Source organism: Tiliqua scincoides, chromosome 2, assembly GCF_035046505.1.
Source record: "Tiliqua scincoides isolate rTilSci1 chromosome 2, rTilSci1.hap2, whole genome shotgun sequence".
Taxonomy (NCBI): domain Eukaryota; kingdom Metazoa; phylum Chordata; class Lepidosauria; order Squamata; family Scincidae; genus Tiliqua; species Tiliqua scincoides.
In genome coordinates this window covers 122451600-122459805 of record NC_089822.1, presented here as the reverse complement: position 1 = coordinate 122459805, position 8206 = coordinate 122451600, and the positions used below count along the sequence as shown (strand labels likewise).

At 47.8% G+C, this 8206-nt stretch overlaps 1 pseudogene; it reads left to right on the top strand.

Annotated features, from left to right (window-relative positions):
* The first annotated feature begins 3299 nt into the window (after positions 1 to 3299).
* LOC136642639 (5S ribosomal RNA) lies at positions 3300 to 3415 on the top strand (annotated as a pseudogene).
* The last annotated feature ends 4791 nt before the right edge of the window (positions 3416 to 8206 follow it).

The window sequence follows — 8206 nt, the reverse complement described above, 5'->3', positions numbered from 1 at the left end:
ATCATGAAGAATATGTACAAATTAAGCAGCCTAAATAGGGGATTAGGCATGGTCAGACTGCATGCTCAGTGTGCAGCATCTCCACATGATGTTGGGGAATAGGCACAACTTGATAGCATTAACACATCATTTCAGGTGCTGGACCATGGAAGAAAATATTGGGGATGAGAAGATTTCCACCAAATCCCTTTCACTAGACTAGCTTTTCCTACTATCTCTGTCATGCTCTATAAATAAATGATAGCAATAAAATAGGAATATGGATGCAAAGTCGACTCAAATGAATCCACAGACAGGAGTAACCCTACCAAATTCTGTGACTGTTCAAAATGCTCCAATTGGAGATGAGCTATTCGTCTCATGTGCAGTGCAATCCTATCTTACGCTGGAACAGGCAAGCCAGGAGGCCTGCGCTGTATCTGGTGCAAGATAGGGCCCAGAAGTGACTCAGCCAGAGATAAGGGGAAACTCTTCCACTAACCCCGGGTAAGCTACTGCAGCCCCAATGGGTCTCTTCAGACTTGCACCACCTCTTGAGGTGGCATAAGTCCGAAGAGAGTGGAGTGGCTTGAAGCTGTGGAATGGGGGTTGGGATCCAGCATAAGAGCCAGGTCCCAGCCCCACCTTCTGCTCTCCGCCCACCTGCCCCCAGGACCGCCTTCTGCCTGCCCTCCACCTGACCCAGAATGCCTCCCTCTCGCCTCTCCCCCCCCCAGCCTTGTGTCGGCCGAGCTCAATCGATGTAAGTTTCCCCAGCAGACTCAGCGCAGAGGCTAGATTCAGTCTCCGCGGGCCGGCACAAGTCTCGCCAGCCCAGCCAACTCATGAGGAGGTGCAAATATGCTTTATGACATGTTTGCGACCCTCCTGGGCTGGTGCAAGGGACTTGCATCAGCCCAACTCCAGGTTAGGGCTGTGCCCTTAGGAAATCAAACTAAACCTTGAGGGAGAAGACCCTGCATTCTCTGCATTCAAGGCACTACCTCCCTTGAAAAGTATTGCTGTAATCATTTATTTAATACATTTATAAGCTGCCCTTCTATACAAGACTTCCCAAGGTTCCTTATGGCAGAATAAAAACAGATACAAAAAAAGCACATTCTGAGCTCCATCCCTTGAACTAAACGCTGATCATTAGGCATGTGAACTAGGCTAGACTGCCCACCAAACATCTTCTGAATGAAGTCTCTCATTCTTGAGCTGTTTGGTTGTCTGCATCTTCCTGACAAACAGAAAGGAGGAGATCACCACACATCACATACAGATCCGTGGCCAAATAAGAGGTGAAATGGCTGCCTGTTTGAGGTTCTTGCTGGAACGGAATACAGCTTAGCAAGGAACTTTGACCAATGTTCAGTACTATGTTCAGTGCTTGATTAGGCCATGCCTGGGGGGGAGGGGGAGGAGGTTTCATCAGCATACCCATTGGACAGAGCTCTGGAACTTTAAAACTTCCTCTCACCCACCCCCATCTCTCAGCCTCTCCTCTAAACCTCTCCTAGGACTTGCGGAGACAGCTTCCTACATCCATATGGGATAACCGCCACACAGACTTCTGTTCAAAAGAGCACATTTTCCTCATTAACCTTTGCTCTGAATTGCTTTGTTTAATGCCCAGCTGTCGATGAGCTGCCAGCCATGCTCAGGAGACCTGCTGCATATTCCCCCACTTTGCTCTCTGCATAGATAGGGAGAAGAGCAATGCGCACTTCAGGCTGCACCAAATGGCCCAGCCTGAACACTGAGAGCCATGTTCCCCCCTTTCCCCTGTAGGCAAGCCGATTGGTGGTGAGGCTCCATGGATAAAGCTTTGGCCTCCTGGCAATCCCTTTCAAGAAAGAGCTGGATGTAAAAAATGCATGAAGACCTCACTTTCTGCAACTTGAAACACCAACGTTTGGGCCCAGAATTCATTATTGAGCATGGACTGGGGAGGGGGGGCGGGAGTAGATCTGTCAAGCATAAAGGACTTGCCTTCTCCTTCAGATGTAATACAACCTGGAGCTGGTAGTCTGGGCAACTCTCTGCATCGAAAAGTCCCTAGTATCTCCTGTGCCTGGAAATGGAATGTGTGCTTAGAGATTGGTAGGCATTTAATACAGTACTCGGCACCCCTGTTCATTTATTCATTCATTCATAATGGGTTACCCTGCACATGCCTGATCTCGTCTGATCTTGGAAGCTAAGCAGGGTCAGGCCTGGTTAGTACTTGGATGGGAGACTGCCTTGGAATACCGGGTACTGTAAGCTTCTACCATAGTCTTTCGAGACTGAAGGTTGCCAACCATAATATTTTTAGCCCCAGTTTCCCCTGCTGCGATGAGCACTCAAGGCAGCTAACAAACTAGAACAATATACAATATACATACTAGAACAATATCTAAACAATTTAATTCCTTCTAATTTGCCAGTTAACAGCCCAATCCTATCCACACTTTCCTGGGAATAAGTTCCATTGACTTTAATGAGAATTACTTCTGAGTAGACATGCATAGGATTGGGCTGTAAGCCATTTCTGCCCAATGCTGCATATATGCAACAGGGATCACATGTGTACACCTGTGCGCTGGGCAGAAATGGGTTAATTAGCCAAACAAAACACAAAGCCACCTCTGTTATTTAGGAAAGCTATCCTACGCTGCAGGATGTTTGATGACTGGTTCTAAAAAAATTGCAGGCACTCATATGGAAGAATTGTGGGCACTGGTAAGTCAAATGCACTTAACAGTAGACAGAGCCAGCACAATCCTATGCATGTCTGTTCAGAAGTAAGTAAGCGCCATTGATTTCAATAAGACTTACTCCCAGAAAAGCATATCCCTTTATAAGATTGGAGCCTGCCTTTATCATATACTCCCTGTAGAAAGATGCTGGGGCATAAGGAGCTCCATGCATTTGAAGAAACTCAAGCCAGAGTGTCAAATGGAGAAGAGAGTTAAGCTTGGATACCCTCCATTTGTCTCATTCAACACAGCGTTTCTCAACATTGCTCCCTTGACGTACCACTTGCCGCTACGCTGTCCTCAGAGGTACCACCGGAAGTAACTGGCAATGACGTCATCACCAGTTACTTCCAGATTTGGAGACTGTGATGGGAGCTCCCAGTTAGAGGCTCAGGGCAGGTGCCTTTTTCTTGCACTCAAGAACTGCGCACTACAGCTCAGCCTGCTGGATTGAGCTTCCTATTGCCATTGGAAGCTCCCATTGCAGTCTCCCTGCTGGGGGGTGGATGCTATGCGTACCACCCAACACCACCTAGCATACCACTGCTGGTACGTGTATCACCGGTTGAGAAGCACTACTGTAGCATACCTTGCACATGCCCGATCTCGTCTGATCTCGGAAGCTAAGCAGGGTCAGGCCTGGTTAGTACTTGGATGGGAGACCACCTGGGAAATACAGGATGCTATAGGCTTGTACTATAGTCTTTCAAGACTGAAGGTTGCCAACCAACTATAGCATAATCAGGGTGCAATTCTATACTCACTTTCTCAGGAGTAAACCCCGCTGAACCCAATAGGTCCTACTATTGGGTAGTTATGAATAGAATTGCACTGTCAGAGGAGGACAAGACTCTAGAGGAGAGCTGCCAAAAAGAAGAACCATCTGGCCAGGTTTGATTGTTTGCTTTAGGACAAGGACAAGAAGTAAGGGGCAAGACTGGTGTTTTATTATTACATTTGTATCTCAGCCTGTCCCCTAAGAACTCAGTGTAGCACACATAGTCTGCCTCCATGTTATCCTCTCAACCCTGTGAGGTAGACTAGCCTGAGAGTTGGTGACTGGCCTGCGGTCACCTCAGGGCCTCCAGAAGGAATTTTATCAGAGACTTCAAAGTTTCTTTTGGATCCCTTCTCAAAAGGGGAAAAGGAAGGGTGAAAACAAGATGGAGGAGGGACAAAATAGGGCAGGGGGAGAGTGGTGACCACTTGAAAAATCTTCGCAGCCCATGTCTACTGGGCTTTCCGATGCAGAGCCCTGGTCTACCCACCCAGTAGACCTGGCCTGCTGGTTGGCCCAGCTTCTATCTCTTGCTGTCCATGAGGCCAGCTGAGATCCCAAGAAATTTCTGGGGCTCCTCCTTTGGCTCCTGCCCCCCTTTTTGACCCTGGGCTCTGGTACAATTTACCCCCTGCATCCCTCTCTTTTAAGCCCTGGGTCACCTCATGAGCTTCATAGCTAGGTGGTGATCTGAAAGCCAGGCTCTCCAGCCTCGTTCCAATCTCCAGCCTCACTCTATATACTATACCACAATGACTCTTTCCTCTTATAGCACAAGGAACCATCCTTTTTTTTCTTTTCTTTTTTTCTTTTTAAGAAGCATGCCTCTTAGATGAGGAGACAACTCTCTGCCTCTGGACCTCCCAAGAACTGCTTGAGAGCCCAATCGTATGCATGTCTACTCAGAAGTACATCTCACTATAATCAGTGGGGCTTACTGCCAGGAAAGTGTGGATAGAATTAGGCCGAGTCATCTCTGAAATCTTCACAAAGCACTGGGCTCTGCCTCTGGAAGCCAGGACACTCTGGACTCCTCCAGGCTCCCAGCACCATCACCGCCTACCTGCATGGGCTCTGTCCTCTGAACCAGGTGGATTTTCCATGGTACAATATGTGGTGTTTTTGTTTGTTTGTTTGTTTGTATTTTGGAGAGTTGACAGCTCAATAGAAGGAATTTTGGTAGGCATCACTTACAGTTTAGGAGTGACAAAAGCTGCATATCTAGAAATATTTTCTATATAGCTCTTACAGTTATTGAACCCCTCAAAATTCCATTGCGTCTGATAACCCTTTTTCAGTCATCTTCCATTTCATCTGCCTCCCCCACCACATACACACACACACACACACAACACAGCTCCCACCCACACATGTTCTTCTCATCCTCTTAGGCAAAAATATACAACTGGGTTTCCCCATGTGCTCTGCTACCAGATGTGGCCAGAGTGCCATCAGGGTACTTATAGCCATATCGCTTACTGGAAAGGATTAGTGAGCATCCCAAAGGTCTCCAGGATTAGTGTCTAATGTAGTCAGCTTTGCTGAAATCAGGCTCAGAGGAGACTCTAACCCTCTTCATCCTCACTTTGCGGAAGCTCTAATAGTTGGGATTCTCTTTGGATTCCAGGCAAACCCAGTACCTATGCCTGCAGCTCCGATTACCAAACAACAAAGCTTGCAACTCTGGCCCCTATTGCCCCTAGCAGAGCTCAGTGGTAGATCAGATGCTTGGCATTCAGAAGATCCCAAGTTCAGTCCCTGTCATTCCCATGTAAGAGAGCATTTTGCTAAACTCCACTTTTCCTAAGCTGGGAAGGGAGTCAAAGCACAATATGTGTTAGAAAAAGTAAGGTTTCTTGATATAGAGAAGCAAGAGGGAGCTTATAGGCAGAAAATGTGGTAGGTAGATGAATCTTTGGACTAGGCACTGGGCAAACAAAGGCTTACAAAAATGGTCCTTCAGCTTGCTGGGGATTCCAGATAGCATTGAATGGATTCCAATGGGGCAGATTCTGGGGGCACACCTGCGCAGTTTCTTGTCCATCAGTGAAATCCGAAGGGGTATTTCCGTGGGTTCTATGGTAAGGCCACACCTGGAGTATTGTGGTCGCCACATCTCAAAAAAGACATAGTGGAAATGGAAAAGGTGCAAAAGAGAGCGACTAAGATGATTACAGGGCTGGGGCACCTTCCTTATGAGGAAAGGCTACAGCGTTTGGGCCTCTTCAGCCTAGAAAAGAGACGCCTGAGGGGGGACATGATTGAGACATACAAAATTATGCAGGGAATGGACAGAGTGGATAGGGAGATGCTCTTTACACTCTCACATAATACCAGAACCAGGGGACATCCACTAAAATTGAGTGTTGGGAGAGTTAGGACAGACAAGAGAAAATATTTCTTTACTCAGCGTGTGGTTGGTCTGTGGAACTCCTTGCCACAGGATGTGGTGATGGCATCTAGCCTGGACGCCTTTAAAAGGGGATTGGACAAGTTTCTGGAGGAAAAATCCATTACGGGGTACAAGCCATGATGTATATGCGCAACCTCCTGATTTTAGAAATGGGTTATATCAGAATGCCAGATGCAAGGGAGGGCACCAGGACGAGGTCTCTTGTTATCTGGTGTGCTCCCTGGGGCATTTGGTGGGCCGCTGTGAGATATAGGAAGCTGGACTAGATGGGCCTATGGCCTGATCCAGTGGGGCTGTTCTTATCTTCTTATGTTCTTATGTGTGTTACATACCCACTCCCAAAGAAGCTGCAAGAAACAAGTAGTTGCTGCTAAAGGCCTGCCTATAATACAAAACATCCTGCATCTTCTTTCCCACACAGACAGATCGCCTTCCATCTGAGCCTTGCCTTCTCTAAGGCATATGGTGAGCCAACCAGGAACTGCTCCAGAAAGTAGTTGTGAGTCTGTGGTTCTCAGGCCTTGTGAAACAAGCAGGCAGAGGTGGGCAAAGTATGAATACAGCAGCAGAGGCCTTACTGCGAATTCACTGAGACTGGTGAAGTTCACTAGGCTTCACCACCTGGGCAAAAAGAACACACTATGAAAGCTCACTCACTTCATGCAATGGCAACGGCCCTCCGGTGCACAGCTGATACAAGCAGAGGAAGGCCCTTGCTGGAACCCCAGGAACAGCTGCCCAGCAATGCTAGCACTAGCACTGAACTAGATGAAGCATTGGGCTGACTCCGTACAAGGCAGCTTAATCTGTTGCTCCCCCAAGTTCAATCAGTAGCTGCAGAAAGTGCAAAAACAGAAGTGCAAAAGCAAACTTCAAGCTCCATCCCTCCGGAAAGTGGGCCGAACTCCTGGCCTCTTCTTTGGATGAAGCAATTATACTGATATCTATTACGTAACCCAATCCCAAAAGCCACCAAGCAACCAAACATGTGGCACTGCTTACCAGTTTGGCTCTGGATCCCTGAAGGATACTGTCAAACATGACATCATAATGTTCTATAAATATGGCGTGCTGCTGTACAAAGTCCAGGAACCTGCAGTAGAAGCTGCCAGCTTCTCGCAGCACTTGCCAACAGATCGCCTGGAACCCACCAGGGTAAGAACAATGGTGGGGAGGCATTCTGTGGGCAGGGAAGGGGGAATTCCTGGGCAGATTGGCAGAGGGAAAGAGCACGTCAGGGGAGGGAGGGGTGTATCCCAGCACAAGCAACTTGCACTGAGATGCCACCCCTCTCCAGAGCCTCCTGACACATACCTGTTCTCGGGCTTGCAGAAGCCATATAGCTGGTGCAGGTCCAAGGACACCCATAGGCGATTGAACTTATAGAGGGAGGGGTAAGGGAAAATATTTTCCCTTGCCTCTCCCAAGCCTCCTAGTCAGTCCCCCAATATAGCATACAGTGCTTAGGGCATGCCTGCATAGGGGGATAAGTGTACCATGAGCTACATACTGTCTCTCAGGCAGTCCCTGGGTATGGCAATGGCCTAATCCTAGACACGTACACCCCAGGCAAATGTCTCAGTTTGCCTCCTATTGAGCCTGCTGCTTCTTCACAGCTCAGATCCTTTGACTAAAGTTTAAAGGCGGTATTGGAGTGCTCTCCCTGATGACATCACTGCTCCTGATGTAGGAGAACCTGGAAGGCTGCCAGTCCTAATAAAGACAGAGAGAACATCCACATGAGCAAGTGTCTGTGCTAATATGAATTCCGGATCATTAACACTGGGATTAAATTGGTGTTATTGTCTGTGAAACCTTAGCCATCAAATTCAGGTTTCACATATCTTTTCGATGAAAGAGGTTTACCGGTGGGGTTCTACACAGCTCCATGGTAGGGTGCTTAACACAGGCTTGCAGCAGGGTTTCTCTTGGTTGAAGGAACAAATAGGATTGGGAGGAGTAATGGTTGGGCTGTTCTTAAAGGGACAGGACACATCGTTGTAACGTCCTGTGCTTGAATGCATCACATTAGTCTAGGAAAATGTGTTTTGTCTTCACCCTGTTGCCAGGCCCCTTTCACCAGATTCCATGATCACCAGCACGTCATCAGCTTCTAGAAGAGAGAGCTCCGCAGGGCCAGCAAAAGCCATTTGGAGGCCTGAGGCCGACCGTCTCAATGGTGCAGTGCCCCATTCCATAAAAACACAAATGACTGACAATTTCTCAGACCTTAATGGTCCCTAATATTTGCAGCCTCAGGCAGCACTTTGCACTGCCGCATGGTAAGATTGG